A 21,170-nucleotide genomic window follows, 5' to 3' on the forward strand; every position below is an offset into this window, starting at 1 on the left:
GGGGAACAGTGTGTCTGGTGGGTAGCATGGGTCATCTAGGTGTGGGTTAGAAAGTTGGACGTGGCATCTTGGTGTGGCTCTGAAGGGAGGTGGTGGGGGCACATGGGTATGTTTCTGGAGGGAGAGATGGGGCACAGCGGGTCTGGAGGGTGGCATGGGTCATCTAGGTGTGTTGGGAAGTGGGATGGGGCATCTTGGTGTGGCTCTGGAGGGAGGTGGTGGGGGCACATTGGTGTGGATCTGGGTGGAGGGATGGTGCACATGGGTGTGTTTCTGAAGGGAGAGATGGGGCACAGTGTGTCTGGAGGGTGGCATGGGTCATCTAGGTGTGGGTTGGGAAGTGGGACGGGGCATTTTGGTGTGGCTCTGGAGGGAGGTGGTGGGGGCACATTGGTGTGGCTCTGGCGGGTGATGGTGGGGCACATTGGTGTGGATCTTGGCGGAGGGATGTTGAACATGGGTGTGTTTCTGGAGGGAGAGATGGGACACAGCGGGTCTGGTGGGTAGCATGGGTCATCTAGGTGTGGGTTAGGAAGTTGGACGGGGCATCCTGGTGTGGCTCTGGGGGGAGGTGGTGGGGCACATTGGTGTGGCTCTGGGGGGAGGTGGATGGGGCACATGGGTGTGTTTCTGGAGGGAGAGATGGGGCACAGTGTGTCTGGAGGGTGGCATGGGTCATCTAGGTGTGGATTGGGAAGTGGGACGGGGCATTTTGGTGTGGCTCTGGAGGGAGGTGGTGGGGGAACATTGGTGTGGATCTTGGCGGAAAGATGGTGCACATGGGTGTGTTTCTGGAGGGAGAGATGGGGCACAGTGGGTCTGGTGGGTAGCATGGGTCATCTAGGTGTGGGTTAGGATGTTGGGCGGGGCATCTTGGTGTGGCTCTGGAGGGAGGTGGTGGGGCACATGGGTTTGTTTCTGGAGGGAGAGATGGGGCACAGTGTGTCTGGAGGGTGGCATGGGTCATCTATGGGTTGGGAAGTGGGACGGGGTATTTTGGTGTGGCTCTGGAGGGAGGTGGTGGGGGCACATTGGTGTGGCTCTGGAGGGAGGTGGTGAGGCACATTGGTGTGGATCTTGGCGGAAGGATTCTGCACATGGGTATGTTTCTGGAGGGAGAGATGGGGCACAGTGGGTCTGGATGGTGGCATGGGTCATCTAGGTGTGGGTTGGGAAGTGGAACGGGGCATCTTGGTGTGGCACTGGAGGGAGGTGGTGGGGCATCTTGGTGTGGCTCTGGAGGGAGGTGGATGGGGCACATGGGCGTGTTTCTGGAGGGAGAGATGGGGCACAGTGTGTCTGGAGGGTGGCATGGGTCATCTAGGTGTGGATTGGGAAGTGGGATGGGGCATTTTGGTGTGGCTCTGGGGGAGGTGGTGGGGGCACATTGGTGTGGCTCTGGAGGGAGGTGGTGGGGGCACATTGGTGTGGATCTGGGTGGAGGGATGGTACACATGGGTGTGTTTCTGGAGGGAGAGATGGGGCACAGTGTGTCTGGTGGGTAGCAGGGGTCATCTAGGTGTGGGTTAGGAAGTTGGACGGGGCATCTTGGTGTGGCTCTGGAGGGAGGTGTTGGGGGCACATGGGTGTGTTTCTGGAGGGAGAGATGGGGCACAGCGGGTCTGGAGGGTGGCATGGGTCATCTAGGTGTGGGTTGCGAAGTTGGATGGGGCATCTTGGTGTGGCTCTGGAGGGAGGTGGTGGGGCACATTGGTGTGGCTCTGGAGGGAGGGGGGTGACATTTGAATCTGGAACGTGTTTGGAAGGAGAAATGGGGCATTTGAGTGTGAATGGTTTCTGCTTGTGGATGGGGGCATAAAGGATCATTAACAGCGGAGCAGCGGGAGGGAGAGCCGTGCGCCCAACCTCGGTTGCATCCCAGACGTGCACACCCACAGCCCGGGGCACCTCTCGCAGAGCGGTCCGGTGCACGTGGTCAACCAGCCCCCTCTCCTCACTGAGCCTGCATCTGCGCTGGCCGGGGGGCGCACACTCCTCTCTCTGACCTGCCAGCGGCTGGGCATTGGTGGGGACACCCCGGTCACCAGGGAAGCCCTGACTGGGGGCAGCCGGGAACCGAGGGAAACCTGACTGCTCTCGAGGGGTGCCTCCCCAGGCAGACAGGCACCCGGGCAAGCCAGGCATGAGCCATGGTGCAGCTGGCTCACTTGACGGTGGGCGCCAAGGTTCCAGCCGCCCACATCTGTGTGTGAGCAATGGCCAGGCCCGCTGGCACAGTGGGTGACCTTCCCTCTTGCCCAGGTACCTGGAGCTGGGTCCTATGCGGCCGGGCTGGGGTTTGAAGACTCTAGTGGTCCCACCCAACCCCCTGTCTGTGCTGTCTCTGGCCTGCCTCGTTGTCCATCTCCCAGCCCCCCTCCCAAAAGGGAAGTGGAAGGGGTCGGGGAAGGATGAGTGGATCGGGCCGTGTGGGCAGGTGGCAGAGCGGCCTACCTCCATCCCCCTGGGAAGCGCTGTGCTGCTGCAGCTGGCGGTCAGGCTGAGCACCTAGATTATTTTTTATTTTTTTTGAAACCACAATAGTTTCGGCTGAGCTAGACAGGGAGCTGGGCTATCCTGCCACAGCCAGCGCTGCCTCCCCCAACCTCTCCTGCACCGGCAGGGTCAGGCCGACGTCTAGGACAAAAAAAGTTGCCTGTGGTTCTTGGCGGTGGATCACTCGACTCGTGCATCGATGAAGAACGCAGCTAGCTGCGAGAATTAGTGTGAATTGCAGGACACATTGATCAACACTTCGAACGCACCATGTGGCCCTGGGTTTTTCCCGGGACTACGCCTGTCTGAGGGTCGCTTGTACATCAATCGCCCCGGGGTTCACTCCCAGGGGCGTGGCTGGGGCTGTCGCAGGGACCCCATTCCATTCATCCCCCTAAGGTCAGACCCCAATCAGCACCGTCGCTGGATCTTTGGATCTGGCGCGAAAGCTCATTGCCGACGCGTCCTGGTTTCCCCAGTTTCCCCACCTCATGCTGGTTTCGGGAGGGCCGGGTGGCCGACGCGCCCCGGATGTGGTGGCGCGGCAGCAGGCTTTAAAAAAGCCTGGCGCACCTTCACCCTACCCCGGGGCACCTGGCCGGGCTGTGTGTGGCTATTTTTGGTGTCCCACGGCTGCCGGCGCAGGATGACCATGGAGCACGGACCTCGTGACCATGTGGGCTTCGGTCACAGATTGGAACAGAATACACTCGCCTGCGCCAAGGGCTGGGGCAACCCCCCATACGGGCCCGAGGCCAGCTGCCCTGAACTTTGTGCTCCCCGACCACGGCCTCAGATCAGACATGGTGACCTGCTGAATTTAAGCATATTACTAAGCAGAGGAAAAGGAACTAACCAAGATTCCCTCAGTAACGGCCAGTGAAAAGGGAATAGCCCAGCGCCGAATCCCCATTCAGCAGCAGGCGTGGGAAATGTGGCGTACAGAAGACCGACTCCCCGGCATCACTCAGGGGACTCAAGTCCTTCTGATCGAGTCTCCCCACGCGGATGGTGTTAGGCCGATAGTGGCCTGTTGCACACCGGGATTAGGTCTTCTTGGAGTCAGGTTACTTGGGAATGCAGCCCAAAGCGTGTGGTAAACTCTGTCTAAGGCTAAATACGGGCGCGAGACTGGTGACCAACAAGTACCGTAAGGGAAAGTTGAAGAGAGTTCAAGAGGGTGTGAAACGGTTGAGCGGTAAACTGGTGGGGTCTGTGCAGTCCACCCACAGGATTCAACACGGCAGGCAGGTTGGTCACCTGGAACGGTGGAGGCCCTTGCGGGTCTGCGGCCCGAGCACATCCAGCCCCAGCAGGGTGCATTTGGGAAGGCCCCAGGGGGCAGGCGGCTCTCTGCTCCAGCAGAGTGTTACAGCCCCTGACAGCAGTTTTGCTGTGTCCACGGGGCTGAGGGAGATAGACCACCACCGGGCCCTTACCCGGCAACTGTCCTGGCCCCTCTTGGGGGTTGCTAGAGTGGCCACGGGAGACGGGGCTCCCGATGTGACTGTGGTGGACTGCCCTCAATACATACACCCCAACCACGTCGTGCTGCCGGGCGGGGAGGCCCACAAAGGGCGCCAGGGGTCGTTTAACCACCCGACCTGTCTGGAAACACTGACTAAGAATATAATGCCTGCCCGAGTCAGACGGATGAATGAAACCCTGTGATGTAATGATGTTGAGGGCTGGTGCCCGGCGATTGCAGTGGCATCCTGTCGCGGTGGGCTCTCCACCGACCCGTCTCCCCCGCTCTGTCAGAGATGATGCATGAGCGTGTGTGATAGGACCCAAAAGATGGTGAACTCGGCCTGGTGGAGGTCCGTAGCGGTCCTGATGTGTTAATCGGTCATCCGACCTGGGTAAAGGGGCAAAAGACTAATCGAATGATATAGTAGCTGGTTCTCTCCGAAGTTTCACTCAAGATAGCTGGCGCACGGAAACCCCAGTTTTATCTTGCAAAGCGAATGATTAGAGGTCTTGGGGCCAAAATTATCTCGACCTGCTCTCAAGCTTTGGGTATGAAGCCGGGCTTGCTGGCGTGGAGCCGGGTATTGTATGAAAGTGCTCAGTGGGTAACTTTTGGTAAGCAGAACAGGCGCTGCGGGATGAACCGCACCCGGGGTTAAGGCGCATGATGCAGATGCTCATCAGTCCCCAGAAACGGTGTTGGTTGATACAGACAGCAGGATGGTGGCCATGGTAGTCAGAATCCGCTAAGGAGTGTGTAACAACTCACCTGTCGAATCAACTAGCCCTGAAAATGGATGGCCCTGGAGCATCAGGCCCATACCAGGCCGGCGTTGAGAGCCGCGGGGGCTAAGTCAGGCGAGTAGGAGGGCTGCTGCAGTACGCACAGAAGCCCGGGGCGAGGGCCCGAGTGGAGCCGCCGCAGGTGCAGATCTTGGTTGTAGTAGCAAATATTAAAACGAGAACTTTGAAGAATAAAGTGGAGAAGGGTTCCATGTGAACAGAAGTTGAACATGGGTCAGTCAGTCCATAAGGGATGGGCGAGCGCCCTTCGGAAGGGATGGGCTATGGCCTCCATTGCCCTCAGCCGATCGACAGGAAGTCGGGTTCAGATCCCCAAATCCAGAGTGGCAGGGACGGGCGCCCTTGCGGCGTCCAGTGCGGCAATGCAAATGATCCCAGAGAAGCCGGCGGGAGCCGCACAGTTTTTTTTTTTTTTGGGAAAAAACTATTTTTATTTTATATGACACACAATTCTTGGGACTTCATCATCAGATTCAGCGTCAGAGTGTTACAATCAGCATTGTCCAGTCTCATGAAACTCCCTCCCCCCTAACTTGAGCCAATATGTCCATGTCATCATCCTGTGATTTTTCAGGCGGGTTTATCGTCGTCTCTTTATCCGTTTTATCATCGCTCTGATCAGACTGGGGGGGGGGCCACTCATGGTAGCCACCAGCTGCCTCCATTCAATTAGGGGGTCCTACCTCCTCCTCCCCTTCCGTAAAAACCGTGTCCCACCAAACAGCTGTTTCTGCCTCTGCCCATTTTAAGAGGTCAGCCCACCACAACTCTATCCTCGGCCTCTGGGCTGCCTTCCAGCACATTGCTATCCTTCGTTTGGCCAGGACATATGCTAGATCTTTCATTTTGCTTATGTGCCTTAAGTTACGTGGCCTAGGGAATCCCCCCAGCATGCATGCCCAGGCCGACTCCACCTCCAGTGTAATACCGCTTCCTGCTAAGCGTGTCCCCACCTCAGGGCAGGCCCAAAACATGTGGAGTAGCCCTGTCTCCTCCACCCCATACCTAGGGCATTTCTGAGTCGTATGGCCACCAAACCTAGCGATCTTACTGGGGGTGAGCTATGCTCTATGTGTGACATATAGTTGGATCTGCTGGAGCCTTGCGTTCCGGGACACTTTTTTATGATATCTTTGGGCTCTTTTCCAGAGCCCATCCGACATGGGCTCTCCCACCTCATCCTCCCAAAGTTGTCTATTGGGTCAAGTCCTTCCCCACCTTGGACCCCAACAGCTCGTATATGCAGGAAATCTCATGCCCACCCTCTGAAATATCATATATAGCCTCCATGGTGGCACCTCTGTTGGCCACTTCATTCGTACTCTCTTGACAATTCGGTGTAAGTTATGTACTGCCCTTTATGCACCCCAGTATCTTCGATCAGGTTCGGGAACTCTAATGCCTCCTCTTCCAGCCATATGTCTCCCAGGGTGGCCAGGCCCACTGGTTCCCAGTACTTGCGGACCCCTTGTATCAGCTGGGGATCCTCCACATAGTGCTGCAAGCGGCACCTGCATAGAGTACGGAACCAGGTGTCCCGCAATTTGCCATGTTCTGTGCCATATCTCCCATCCCAGTACCAGCAGCCCCGCCATCCCCCGGACCCTCGACTTGGACAGCCAGACCACTTCTTTGTGAAAGAAGGGGAGCAGTTCCCTGCACAGCAGCCTGGTTTCTGCCATCTCCTCGCCAGACAGCCATCTTGCTACATACTGCAGCTGCCCTGCCAGATAGTATAGCTCAAAATTTGGCAGGTTGATCCCTCCCCTATCACACGAGTTCTGTAGTTTCCAGAGGGCCACCCTGTTCCTGGAGTTGCCCCAGATGAAGCTCCTACACAGGCTATGGAGGCTAGCAAAAAAGCGCCTCGGGATCCCATGCGGGATGTTGACAAATGCAACAGTCTGGGCAAAACTACCATTTTTAGCAGAGCAGCCCTCCCCACCATAGCCAGGGGTAACCTGGACCAGAATCCCATGCTTTTCTTAATTCCTTCTACTGCTTTAACCGTGTTGCGTGCATGTTCTTCTGCCATATGGTATATGTCAATTCCGAGATATCGGAACGACTTTGTGTGCCAGGGTAATCGGCAACACTGGCAGACTCCTGGGCAAGACAAGCTTGTATCTCCCCAGAGGGAACACGCTAGACTTTTTGGGGTTAACCGTTATGCCAGAGAGAACGGCAAATTGCTCCATCATGTCTAGAATATATTGCATGTTCTCTTCTGGGTAGCGTAAATATAACAGTATGTCGTCTGCATATAAAGAAACAACTTGCATGCCATCTGCAGTGCGAATACCTATCTCCTCGTATTGCTGTCTCAGGCAGGTGGCCAATGGCTCCAGTGCCCGTATGTATAACATGGGTGACCACGGTCAGCCCTATCTAGTGCCTCTGCTTAGTTACCATTTGTCCGAAATGATAGCACCCGTTTTGACCCAGGCGATCGGGGAGCTGTATAACATTGTCACCCACCTCAGGTACCCCGGTCCCATTCCATAGCCCTTAAAGGTCGCAATCAACTAGGGCCTTTTCACTGGCTCGAAGGCCTTGACCGCGTCTAGTGAAACTATTGCCAGTTCACCTGGGTCATTTTTTGTCTGGTCAAGGATGTGATGCAGTCTTCTGAGATTATCAGTTATGTTCCTGACATAGCCCGTTTGGTCGGTGTGTATCAGTTTACCAATGACAGCCTTAAGCCTATTTGCCAGTACAGCAGTGAGGATTTTACTAACCTGATTGTGGGTCGTACAGGCCCTTTTCGATGCTCAATCAGTGATAGGCTTGCCCGGCTTCAGAAGCGGGATAATCACCGCCTCTCGCAGGGTCTCTGGTAGCCTGCCTTGATCATACGACTAGTTAAGCCTGGCCATCAGCGGGGGAAGCAACTCTTGTTCATAGGTTTTATAAAATTCACTTGGAAGCCCATCGGACCCGGGGGCCTTACAGGTGGGCAAGTAGCAAACCACTAGTTCGAGTTCTTCCATCGTAATAGGGACATCTACGTCTGCGCGTTCTGCCTCATCGAAGGTGGGTAGGCCCATGTCCTCCAATCTTAACCGAATTTCATGGTATCTAGGGCCACCTGGGTCCTCATAAAGATGTTTATAGAATCTGAGGAACTCCTCATTCACCTCCTCCTGGGTATTCTGAGTCCACCCTTCCTTGCCTTTCATTTCCCTGATCACCGTTCGCGGCGTCTCACTCTTGTATAGCCAGGCCAGCAACCTGCCGGCTTATCTTCCCCTGCGTGCTGTCTCTCCACGTATTTCTTATAGCTTAGTTTACATAACCTGTCCCAGCAGTCCCCACTGGCCTGTTGTAATTGCCTTATCCTGTCTCTGTCCTCAGCGGTGCCTTCCGTACGCATCCTGCCCTCCAACTCCTCCTCAATTCCCTTCCACTCTGCTCTATGCCCCCCTGGAGCCCCCTAGACTTCGAAATGGCAACCCCCCGCAAAACCACCTTAAACGCCTCCTAAACAGTTCCCATAGAGCTTACAGTACCAGTATTTATCTCAATGTACTCAGTGATCGCCTCTCTTAAATCCTCCCTGATTCCCGGGTCCTGCAGAGCCTCGGCTCTGAGTTTCCAAGTGGGAATCCGTGCCCTGGGAGGTTGATGCCGCCACTCCAGGACCAGGGGGGAGTGGTCCATCTCTCCTGCCAACTCTGTGGAGGCGAACACATAGTCTAATCTTGTGTGAAGGGCGTGTGGTGCTGTATAGTGCGAGTATTGTCTATCCACTGGATGCAACTGCCTCCAGACATCCACTAGGTCGAACTCCCTCGGGAGGGCCTGCAGCACCTTTGCTGCTGGGGTTGGTTTGTCTATCTTACTATCCGATCTGTCAACATTAGGGTCAAGTACACAGTTAAAATCACCTCCCCAAATAATCCCACCACCCAGCAGAGGGCCGACTCTACCGTACAGGGTCCTAAAGTAAGCCGCTGTGTCCTGGTTACGGGCATATAAATTTACAATACACACTTCTCGGTTTTCCAATATACCCTTCACAACAGTCAATCTGCCATCTGGGTCACCCGTGACCTGATGCAGCTGAAATGGCACCTGCGGCGCCACCCAGATGATGACTCCTCTAGCGTAGGCCGAGTATGTGGATCCCACCAGGCACCCCCTCCACTTCTTCTTAACCACCTCCAATTTCTCCCTAGTGAGGTGGGTCTCTTGTAATAATGCTATGTCGGACCTCATCCTTTTCAGATACATCATCACCTTGTTACGTTTAAGATAGCTGTTGAGGCCCCTGACATTCCAGGTAACCACTGTAAGGCACCCTGGCGCCATCACCATGATATCCCGCCTCTTAAGGATCACATTTTGGCTCAATACCCTTTCCCTCCCATCAAACTTCCCTCCAACCCCCTTCCCAACTTCAAACCACTGCACACCCCTCTCAACCTCCCACCTCCCCCACTTCGTCTACCCCAACCCCAACAAGTGCCCAGCTCAATCCCTGGATCTCGGGCCCCCTGCGTTTGGTTCTGCCCTAAAAGGCCCCAGCCCAGAACCCAGCAGGGTGTCACCGAACTACCAGTGACCTAACTAAACTATTCGCTATGGGGGTGTGAGGTCATGCTCCATATAGCTCCTATGTCTGCTATGTATATCAAGGTTTCCAGTGCCACTGTCTCATATTTATAATTGTAGCTCTGAACACACCCCTCTGCCGGTATATGCAATGCTATATTCAAGTCCCATTGTCATGAGCTGCATCACCTAGGGCGCTTTTCCGACGCATGTTACTTATCTCCACCTTCTGCTGCCTGGATGTCCGGTTCCTGGGGACAGCTCTGCGCATCTAACCATCCCATGGCGTCCTCTGGGGTGTCAAAAAACAAGGTTCTGCTCTTGTAGAAAACCTTCAGTTTAGCTGGAAAAAGTAGCATTACCTATGGCCTGCATCCCGCAATCTTCTTTTCACGGACCCAAAGTTCATGCGGCTGCGCTGTACTTGCAAGGTATAATCCGGGTATGCCGTTATGTTCGCAGCACCTCTTTGTATCGTGCCCCCCTTCCGAAAGTGTTCAAGGATTTTTTTTCCTGGTCCCGGTAGTTTAGGATCTTCGCTATCACCAGCCTGGGCGGGGGGGGGGGGTAGGGTTCCCCGGCGGTGGCTTCCTCATCAGGGCTCTGTGTGCCCTCTCTACAGCGAACCCCTAGGACAGAGCTCCCCCGGTTATCTCCTGTAATAGCATAGACTCGATGTATTTGTAGGGTTAGTTCCCTCAGCTCCTTCCGACAATGGGAATATTGTTCCTTCGGGCGCGTCCCTCCGCCTCTTCCGACCTGCTCTCCAGATTGCCCACACGTTGTACCAAGGCGTGAAGTTCAGATTTATGGGCAGCACAGGCTGCTGTGTTCGGGGCCACCTCTTTTTCCAGGTCCTCCGTGCGCTCAGCCAACAATCGTACGTCTTGCCGGAGAAGATTTACGTCCTCCTGCACCGCTCCAACTTTGAGCTCAAGTACAGCTTTCAATTCACTGATTGCCAGGCCCAGTTTGGTCTCCAAGGCCACTTTCAGGTCCGCAATCGCCGCAAGTACCTCCTAGTTGCCCATAATGTCTGGGCCCCCAGTGGGGGTCATGTCTTTCTTCCTGGCCCCTTCTGCACCTGGTGGTGTTTTGGCAAAATCGTTCAGTGTGGGCTGCTTGCCTTTCTGTCTGATGGGTTTGTTGGACATCTTGTTGCGTCAGGGTAAAGTGAGTCGGCCCCAAAACGTGCTGTCCTCTTTTAGAACGTGCTAAGTTGCCCAAAATGTCTAGGCCCGGCCTGAACGTTTCAGGGGTGTCCTCCAGCGACCTCCCCTATTTCTAGAATGGACTGTGTCCTCCCATGTACCCATGTGGGTTCATTCAGCCTTCACAGGACTAAGGACCCTGCCCCTAGCTCCCCGGGCTGTCTGCCTGGTGCTGGTGTGGCTCTGCGGGCTCCGGTGGCCACTCCTTGCTGGTCCCCACTTTCATGGGGCAACCCCGTACACCTTCATCTGCAGTTACCTCTTGTGGCCACCTCGGGCACGTTGTCTGCGTCTCTTTGTTCCCACTTCAGGCGGCTGCAAGTCTGTGTTTCTGTCTAAGCCTGTCTGTGCCGCTCGGGTGGCTGGATCAGCATTCGTAAATCAATCATAGGCATGTCTTGTTCTTCGTTGTGCTATTGTGTTTACTAGCCTCCACAGGATGGTTTAGTGGAGTTTGTTGCAGGTTGGGTTGCTGATGTGTGCCTGCTCCTCTTCGTCTCACGGTGCGGCGCTGGGTTTATTGTGTCATGGGCATTTCAGCTTATCAGCTGTCTGTGAGCAGCAACAGTGCTCTTTTCCCTCCTCCCATCACCTCGTTAAAGGAGACGGACGCTCCCATCGTCGCCTCCCTCTGATCGATCCGCTTGGTGCACAGCGTACCGGGCAGCTCCCTGCGTCTATATACACACGCATTGCCGCCATTTTGAATGCGCTATCCAAGCTCCGCATCGCAGCCCATTCAAAGAATTGCTTGGCAACGTGATAGTTAGTTCAATATAAGTCAGTAGTGCTCTGGTCGCCACCGGTTCATTCTAGTTGCTGGTTCCACATTCCACCATGCAATAGTTCCATGTTTGCAGGGTCAGCGCTCTGCATGACCCTGCCCTGTGCTGCAATTGCAAGATCAACTCCCTTGTCCCCGGTGGATGCGTGAACTTATACACGTTGCAAAGGGTAATATGATTAAGCTGGCATCTGTTTTGCTAGGAGCTGCTATCGCATCTAATCGGGGTCCCCCTGTGTGCCTCCGTCAGATCTCAGGCAACCCTTAGGCTGTGCTCGGCTTTATTATCAGTGAAACTTGATTGCATCCGTTTCAGGGTCTTCCTGTGTGGCACTCCGTATACTAAGATGGCCCTGTACATCCGTGTCATTGCGTTACCTTCGGTCCGGATGGCCGCAACACAGAACCTGCAGCCGTGGACACCATGCGCGACCCGAAAAGCTGCCCTGTCATAGGCCTGTCTAATGACCAAGTCTCCACTGCGGCTGCAAGCGAAACCGCCCATAATGCTTGGACGGCTCACACGCTGCTTGTGGGCACGCCGGTGCCTCGTATGTGTTGCGCATGCACTGCCGAGTATTGCAGTGTATATTGTACTGTCACTTATTCATGGGTGAGCAGCCTTGTAGTCTATCACGCATACACGCGGACTGCTTGGGGTTCCAGTCCCGTTTCGTCGCACACCGGGCATGCGCTTTTCAATCACGGCACTGTTCGTTTGCCGTTTTACTCCAACGTCGGGCTTCTCCCCCCGGGTCCCGCGCTGTGGCCACAGGGGGTCTTCACAGCTCTGCTCTACTCGCGGCCCCTTCTGGCATACCCGATCTGAGCGCAGCTCTCTCTCCTACAACGGGCTGCTCGCGAGTCAGCTGTCCTCCACATCTCTTTGTTGTTGGCGGATCGCCATTTTAGATTCCTCACAAGCGCACCGCCACAAAATTCTTCCATCTGATTTCGCTCGCATCACAGCACTGATCCTCGCCATCTCCAGCTCCGGTTGGGCAGTGTCAGTTCATGAACTCAGGCAAACGATGTATTCAGACCAGGATGGTTTCAATGTGTCACATTTTCTCTGATCATTTCAGGATCATCAGGAGCCTCCTTGGAAACACGTCCTCCTACACGCCCCCATCTGCACAGAGAGTTCTTTTCTTTGTAAGGGGCAGGGCACCCTGGAATGGGTTTGCCCCGAGAAAGGGGCCCTAGCTTTGCAAAGCATCGCTGTTCCGGCGGCGTCCGGTGAGCTCCCGCTGGTCCTTAAAAAACTGGGTGAGATTTTGTAAATCTCGCGCCAGGCCGTACCCATATCCACAGCATGTCTCCAAGGTGGACAACCTCTGGCATGTCAGAACAATGTAGGTACGGGAAGTCAGCCTCTGGATGCGAGCCGGTCCCTTCCTGGGGATCACCCCAGCTGCAGTGTTCACCAATCTTGTTCTTCCTCTGGGGGTTCAGGGCCGGCATTCTGCCTCGGCGACACCTAGCAGCTGACTTGGAACTGGTGCGGACCAGGGGAATCTGACTGTTTAATTAAAACAAAGCATTGCGAAGGCCTGTGGAGGGTGTTGACGCAATGTGATTTCTGCCAAGTGCTCCTAATGTCAAAGTGAAGAAATTCAATGAAGCGTGGGTAAACGGATGGGGTAACTATGACCTTTAAGGTATCCACATGCCTCGTCATCTTTCTGAGATTCCCACTGTCCCTATCTACTATCTAGCGAAACCACAGCCAAGGGAACAAGCTTGGCAGAATTGTCGGGGAAAGAAGACCCGGTTGAGTTTGACTCTAGTCTGGCACTGTGAAGAGACATGAGGTAGGATAAGTGGGAGGCCCTCGGGCCGCGGGTGAAATACCACTACTTTTATTGTTTTTCCACTTACCCGGTGAGGCGGGGGGGCGAGCCCCATGGGGCTCTCGCTTCTGGCTCCAAGCACCCGGCACCTGCGGGCATGACCCGCTCCGGGGACAGTGGCAGGTGGGGAGTTTGACTGGGGTGGTACACCCTGTCAAAGGATAACACAGGTGTCCTAAGGCGAACTCAAGGAGGACAGAAACCTCCCGCGGAGCAGACGGGCAAAAGCTAGCTTGATCTCGATTTTTCAGTATGAATATAGACCGTGAAAGCAGGGCTTCACGATCCTGCTGACTTTTTGGGTTTCAAGCAGGAGGTATCAGAAAAGTTACCACAGGGATAACTGGCTTGTGGCGGCCAAGCCTTCATAGCGACGTCGCTTTTTGATCCTTCGATGTCGACTCTTCCTATCATTATGAAACAGATTTCACCAAGCATCGGATTGTTTACCCACTAATAGGGAACGTGAGGTGGATTTAGACCGTTGTGAGACAGGTTAGTTTTACCCTACTGATGATGTGTTGTTGCAATAGTAATCCTGTTCAGTACGAGAGGAACCGCAGGTTCAGACATTTGGTGTGCATGCTTGGCTGATGAGCCAATGGGGTGAAGCTACCATCTGTGGGATTATGACTGAACGCCTCTACGTCCAAAATCCCCCCCCTCCACCCCAGACCGTGATACTGCAGCGCTGTCGAGCATCAGTTAGCTTAGGACAGCCGGCCTTGGGGCCGGTGTGTAGAGCCGCTTGCCTCAGGACTTGAGTGTGGACAGAATAGGGGCCACCTCTCTCACCCATAGTGCACCGCATGTTTGTGGGAATCTGGTGCTAAATCATTCATCGACAACCTGATTCTGGTTCAGGGTTTCGTAAGTAGCAGAGCAGCTACGTCGCTGCGATCTATTGGAAGTCATCCTCTGAGCCAAGCTTTTGTTGCAAGGCGGCAGCACCGCCAAGGTTCTCCATCCTTCCTCCTGGGGCATGCGGGGTGCACAGGAAAATACCACCCACCATAGGGGCGCACCTACGGGGGGGTGCGGGCTGGGCGGGGAGCACTCTTCTCACCTTTCCTGGTCAGCCTGGCAGACCAGATGGCCTTGGGCCCGGGCCTTCGAGGTGGTGCCTTAAGCCCCCGAACAGGGCAGGGGAAGAGAGGGTGCAGCCACCCCAGGGCGCGGGGTTGTAGCTAAAGCCTGTGCCCCTGGAAAGTGGGGTTGGGCAGGCCCGGCTGGCCACTGGACCACCTGGCCTGGTAGTAGGCCCAGGTGGCCCAAGTTGTGGCTGGTGGACCAGATGCCCGAGTTGCGGCTGACTCCTGCATGTGTCTCCCCGGCCCGAGAGCGCTGAGTTGGTGCCTTAAACCCAGGGCGGGGCAGCAGCTTAAGCACCCACCCCAGAGCACGCAGGGTGGTACCTTAAGCCTGTGCCCCTGGGCGGTGGGGGCAGGTACGGCCGCTGGGCCATCTGGCCCGGGGAGTAGGCCCAGATGGCCCGAGTTGTGGTTGCCACGGCTGACTCCTGCATTTGTCTGCGGTTGGGATGGAAGTGCTACCTTGCGGCCTTCAGGGCGGCCGTGGCGCAATTACCGGCTTTAGTTCAATGGCGTTCGTGGGTTGCTCCCGGTCCTCTGGCAAGTATCAACCAGTTGTTTTCAGGTCCAAGACGAGGTGCGTGTGTCAAGGGGCGCCCTGAGCGGGTCCCTTTCCTCCGCGTGGGGGTAAATGCTCTCACAGTGGCCGGCCCTGAGTTCCACAGTGTTTGTGGGTTAGTCCTGGAGGGAAAGGCTCTAATTTTGTGAGAGCAGCTCAGGCCAGAGCTCCAGGGTGAAAGCCCCCGGACCCAGTGGTAGTTGCATCGCTCCCCACAGGGAAAAGCTCTAAAGGGGCCCTGCTAAAGCTCCAGGGTGGCTGGCGGCGGGGGTGTCCTGGCCTTGGGTGCCTGTCTCACATCTGGGTTGACTGTCCGCAAGCCTGGTGGTGATCGTGGGGAGCCCTGTCCCTCTCTGGAGGGTAAAGCTCTAATGTGGCGGGCGAAGCTCTAAGGCGGCCCGGGCCAGAGCTCCACGGTGGCTGGGGCTGCTGCCCCACTGGCCTTGAGTGCCAGCCTTGTGCGTGTGGGTGGAGTCCCCAAGCCTTGCGGTAGTTGCGGGGAGCCCTGGAAGGGGAAGCTCTAAATGGGCCCTGCTAAAGCTCCAGGATGGCTGGGGGGTGCTGGTCCACCCCCCCCCCCCAAGCACCCAGCCTTGGGTACCTGTCTCACATGTGGGGCGACTGTCCCTCCCCAGAGAGATAAGCTCCAGGGTGGATCAAAAACCTCTTATGTGGGGGGGGGGGGGAGAAAAACTCTAAGGTGGCCTTGCCAGAGCTCGAGGATGACGATTGGTGCTAGCCCATGCCCTGTCCTTTGTCAGGTGGGGGGGACCAAAGGCCCTTCCCATCCAGGCCCATTGGAATGCTTTGACCTACCAGATGGCCGCTCTCCGAGCCCGGCCATCTGGTTATTGGCCAGAGGAATGTCTGCAAGGACCAGGCGGCTTGGCTGCTCTGGAAGTTCTGATGGGCGTCAGTTTAAAATGTTTCTCCAGTTGGGTCTCTAAGGAGCCCGAGGCTTTTGCCGAGAGGTCCCGCTCTGTCACTCTGGGTACACAGATGACAAAACTTAGTCTCCTTCCTCCGGATTACTATAGACTGGGTGAGAGGGACCTGTCTGCGCTCCTCTTGGTTCTCGTTGCCCAACCCGGGCTCTATGGTGAAAACCCGGGCCAGCCGGGGGGCGTGCCCCACGCAATGCCCCAGCAGAGACTGGCCTGCTGGGGGTGCTCTTCCGAGCACTCCATGGGATCGATTTGGTGCACTTGGTCTGTCTAGGGTTGGACTGCTTGGCCATCCTCGGCTGTTTCAAGCAATTTGCTTCCACCCGCCTTGGGACAGTGTCAAGGGTTTGCTTCCCTCGGGGAGGGCCCCCTCGTTTGGGCAGCTCTAGAGTGAAGGCTAAGCAGCCCGGCAGCTCCCAAGTGGTCAGATCAGACGGGTTCCCCTCGCAAGCCACGACGCGGCCCTTCCTCCACCAAGCACGTTTCTCCAGCAGTTCGGAACACACGTTGGCTGCTGACCCCCTCTGTCGCCATACCAGTGGCAGCGTGCTGGCAAACCCCACTACAGGTTCAAGTTGTGCCTGGCCTCTCCCTCCCACCCACCCTGTGGCATGGCTGAGCAGGCCCGGCCGCCGGCGCCTGCGTGACCAACCTGTCCACCCGACACGCACACGTCTAGGGATGCTCTTTGGCGCTCGGGTCCTGCAGACAGCCCAAGAGGCACCGCAGGTTGGCTCTGAGGCAGTCGCGCGGCTCCCCCCGTTGCCACCATCCATCAGGTGCGGCTACCTCATTGATCCTGCCAGTAGCATATGCGTGTGTGAAAGATTAAGCCATGCACGTGTAAGTACAAACGACTGGTACAGTGAAACTGCAAATGGCTCATTAAATCAGTTATGGTTCCATTGATCGTGCCATCTGTTACTTGGATAACTGGTAATTCTAGAGCAAATACATGCCGACGAGCGCTGACCTCCCGGGATGCATGCATTTATCCGACCAAGACCAATCCGGGCTCGCCCGGCCGCTTTGGTGACTCTAACCTCAGGCCGATCGCACATCCATGTGACCGTGACGATGCATTCAGATCAACTTTCAATGGTACTTTGGTGACCACGGGCAATGGGGAATCGGCGTTTGATTCTGGAGAGGGAGTCTGAGAAACTGCTACCACATCAAGGAATGCAGCAGGCGCCGAACTGACCCAATCCCGACTCCCGGAGTTAGTGACGAAAAATAACAGTACAGGACTCTTTCGAGGCACTGTAATTGGAATGAGTACAATGTTTAAATTCTTTAACGAGTACCCATTGGAGGGCAAGTCTGGTGCCAGCAGCCACGGTAACTCCAGCTCCAATAGCATATATTAAAGTTCCTGCAGTTAAAAAGCTTGTAGTTGGATTTTGGGATTGAGCTGGCGGTCCGCCGTGAGGCGAGTTACCACTGCCTGTCCCAGCCCCTGCCTGAGCGTCCTGGGGGTCTGAAGCGTTTACTTTGAAAAAAGTACAGTGTTCAAAGCAGGCTGGTCACCTGAATACTTAAGCTAGGAATAATGTAATAGGGCACTGGTTCTATTTTGTTGTTTTTCGGAACTGGGGCTGTGATTAAGAGGGACGGCCGGGGGCATTCGTATTGTGCTGCTAGAGGTAACATTCTTGGACCAGCGCAAGACGAACCAAAGTGAAAGCATTAGCCAATAATGTTTTCATTAATCTACTGTTGTTTTTGGTTGTTGGTCTTCAGGTCTGCCACTCTGCCAAATTCCCCTAGGAGTGCTGTTAACTTCCCGAGGGAAGTGTCCATGTCTGTTAGCACGACTAGGAGGTCGTCGGCAAAGGCCATTGCCTTATGGCCTTCCCCACCGAATGTAATCTCTTTTATTCCCCTCTCCTGTCTAATTCTAGCTAGGAAGGGTTCGAGAAAGTTTGCGTACAGGAATGGTGACCTGGGCAGCCCTGCTTAGTAACCCTAGTGATCCTTATCGCCTGGGAGACATGCCTATTGATAGCCAGCCTGATAAGTGGTGCTCCATAGTTAACTTTGACCAGGTGGACAAGTCCCGGGCCAAACCCCATAACCATCATCGTAGCAAACAAGAATGACCATTTGACTCGGCCAAATGCCTTCTCTGCATCTAGTGCTAACACTCCCTGCCCTCAGGACTGCCCTGTTTGACTTCTCTATCAGGTGGGATATTCGCCTAATGTTGACAAACGTTTGTCGCCCCTTGACAAAGCCTGCTTGATCCGGGTGGATCAGGTCAGTTATTACTTTATCCATTCTAGATGTTAGAATTTTTTGTAAAGATTTTGGCATCAAGGTTTATTAGGGCGGTAGGCTACAGAGGGTTTGTTTCTTGTTTGGCTTAGGGAAGAGGATTACCTTGGCCTCCTCCATGGACTGGGAGATGCGGCCCGTATCCGAGAAGGAGATGAACAGGGATGCCATTAACGGGACTAATGTGGTATGGAATGATTTAAAGAATGTGGCGGGGTACCCGTCGGGCCTAGGGCTTTATTTGGTTGTAGCGATTGGATCGCTGCACGCACCTCGTCTTAGGTAATCGTCCATTCTAAAGCGTCACGCTGGCTCTGTTCTAATCTTTTTAGCCAGCAATATTTTAAGAAGGCCTTTTGGAGATCACTCTCCGGTGCCTCCGCAGAGTAGATGCTTGTATAGAACTCCGTGAACGCCTGAAGGATCTCTTCTGTACATGTGGTTTCCTGTCCCTCCACCATCTGAATGTGGCGTATTGTACCTGCCGCCTCCTTCTGCTTACCCTACCTGGCTAAGAGCCGGCCTGTCTTGTTTGCTGGAGGTAATACTTCTGCCTCAAGAATCGGAGCGATTTTACTGCTTGTTTAGCTAGAAGGATATTGATTTGCCCTTTGATATGCCTATACTCCCTCCTGATCATTACCCCCCCTATCTATCTCCGTTAACCCCTGTTCTAGGTCCACCTGGAGGGCCTTCTCCTATTTGGCTCGAGATGCCTGCTTTGCTATGAGCACCCCCCGCATGGTTGCCTTAAAGGCGTCCCATACTACATGTTCCTGCACCTCCGGGGTCTTATTTTCCCCAAAGAAGTTGCGGATGGACTTGTGTATCTCGTCGCAAATTACTGCATCAGCAGATGTCAGGGGAACCGCCACTTCCAGAGGCTCCCCCCCCCCCCCCCCCCTCCCGCCCTCCAATTGAATTTCTGGCTGCAGAGGAGTGTGGTCGGGCAGGGCTATGGTTTCCCTTTCTATGATCCGTACTTGGCAGAGCAGTGTCTCAATATGTAATCAATTCTTGAGAATGTTCGGTGCACATGTGAGTAGTATACCCCTTGGAGTCCCCTTTTAGTTCATGCCATGTATCTGCTAATGCTATTCTGTTATGCTAGCATGTAGTTTACTAGATGGGCCTTCAGATGTGGGTGTCCTGTCTGCGCTTCTGTCCGTGGATGGGCGCCACACCAAGTTAAAATCCCGTCAGTATTAGCTGGCTCGTTGTTAACTGGTTTAGCTTCTCCAAAACCCCCTGCAAGTATTCTTCCTGCCCTGAGTTGGGGGCGTACACTGTGGCGATTGTGAGAGGCCACCCCCCATTGTAGCTGGACGAAGAGGAATCTACCTTCCTTGTCGACTTTTGTGCCTATTATTTCGATGTCGGGTAGGTGTCTGAATGCTATGAGGACCCCTCAAGCTTTGCTCTTGTCGTTGGCCTACAGAACCTGGGGTTATCCTCAACTTCATTCTGTATCTGTCTTGCTTACGGATATCGGTCCCCTGGAGCGTCACAATGTCGGGCTTGGTATCCTGGAGGAGGTTCTCCAGTTTCTGTCTCTTTAGTCAGTGTGTTTAGTCCTCTAACATTGAGTTTTAGTATTTGGATCCCTACCCATACCCCGTTACGTTCTGAGAGTAACCATGTCGAAACGATCCCCCTCCGGCTGGACTCAGTTCAACTTCCCCAAGCCGTAACGTCGTCCTAGGTTGCTTGATCTTGTTCACATCCCAGAGAATAACTGTGCGGGGGGAGCCATTCCTCTGCTCTCCCCTGTTTCCAAGATCCGTCACCCCCTAACCCCCCGTCTCCCAGAGCCGACCCTTAGGCTGACATTCCCTGTGTAACCCCACCGGGTCTTAACCCTTGTCTCGTGATTTCCCCCCGCCCCCCTGCTGCTGTTAAGTGGACAGCCTATTCAGCCTGGGGCTTCGGTTGCTATCCATCCCCCCCCCCCCCCCCCCCCCCCCGGACCCTGCAATTGTTTGTGTCTCGGCTCTGACCTCTCTACTCTTCTCCACCCCCATGGCTTCTCTTGGTGGCTTTCATGTTCTGGCCTCCTATTAGGTCCTCCCCCTGCATCCCCTTCTTCTTCAATATTCAGGATCTTGGGTCCCTCATCCAACGTAGTGATGTGGTGTTGGCACCCTTCCCACTTGAAGACCATTCCAAAGGGGAATGTCCATCTGGATCTTATCTGGGCTTTGGTAAGGGCTTTGGTCACCAGGCCCATTTGCCTCCTCATTGATAGTATGGATTTGGCCAGGTCCTGGAAAAGTTCTGACGGCGCTGTTCACTTTTATCAGGGTTGCTTTCCTTGCCGCTTGGAGGATCCATTTGTTTCGGTCGTATCGCTGTAAAGCCATCGCCACTTCTCTTGGCCTGGCCCCGGGTTCTTCTCGCTGCGGACCATCTGAGAATTTTTCCCCCAGCCATGCCCAGCAAATCTTTGAACACATGCTGCATTGTTTCCCTGAGGTCGGCATCGCTCACAAATTCTGGCAGCCCCTTCACCCTGATGTTGGCTTGGAGCTCCAGGTTGTGTCGCTACCGCCTGCAGCTTCACTAATACATCTCTCTTCCGGGTGTTTTAAGTGAGTTCTTGAATTGCGTTTCATTTGTATCAATTCAACTGTCGCCTTTGATTTCCTGCAGGAATTGTGCAAGTTCTGTGCATATTAGGCTTAATTATGTCTGAAGGGTAGCAGTCATTTGGTCACTGAATGCCTTAAAGCACTGTTGCAGCCCCTTGCTCGTGACCTCTTGCCCCTGTGGTAGCGTCGGGGGCTCCTCCAACTGCTGCCTCTCTGTCACCCATGGATCCTCTTCCTCCGGGGCTTCCCCCTCATTTCTACATAGCTTTTGGAGGGTCCCTTCTGTTTTCTTGAGATCTTGGTCCTTGAGGGGCCTTTTTTGGCCTCCTTGGCCTTGTTGCGCAACATTGCCTGCTGATGGCGAGTGCCTGTCTGCACCTTACTGTAGGGGGCTTCTTCCCAGGCCTCTGAGGTTCCTCTTGACCCCGGGGTATTGGCCAGTTGTTCTGTAGGAAGGGGATGCTTTTATCTCCCTCCTGTGCGCAGCAGGGGTCTAGCTCCCCTTTAGAGCCTGGGGGCTGTGGGGCTAATACGCTCAA

At 54.9% G+C, this 21,170-nt stretch overlaps 1 long non-coding RNA gene and 1 other non-coding gene across 3 annotated transcripts in view; both read left to right on the plus strand.

Moving 5' to 3' along the window:
* Window positions 1-21,170, plus strand: part of LOC138580609 (uncharacterized) — a 62,445-nt gene that overhangs the window by 14,759 nt on the left and 26,516 nt on the right. The window lies entirely within an intron of this gene.
* Window positions 2,661-2,811, plus strand: LOC138581493 (5.8S ribosomal RNA). Its single transcript, XR_011304582.1, has one exon. It is a non-coding gene; the product is annotated as a 5.8S ribosomal RNA (ribosomal RNA).

This window comes from Ambystoma mexicanum, chromosome 3p (assembly GCF_040938575.1).
Source record: "Ambystoma mexicanum isolate Mex_15411 chromosome 3p, UKY_AmexF1_1, whole genome shotgun sequence".
In the NCBI taxonomy this organism is placed as follows: Eukaryota; Metazoa; Chordata; class Amphibia; order Caudata; family Ambystomatidae; genus Ambystoma; species Ambystoma mexicanum.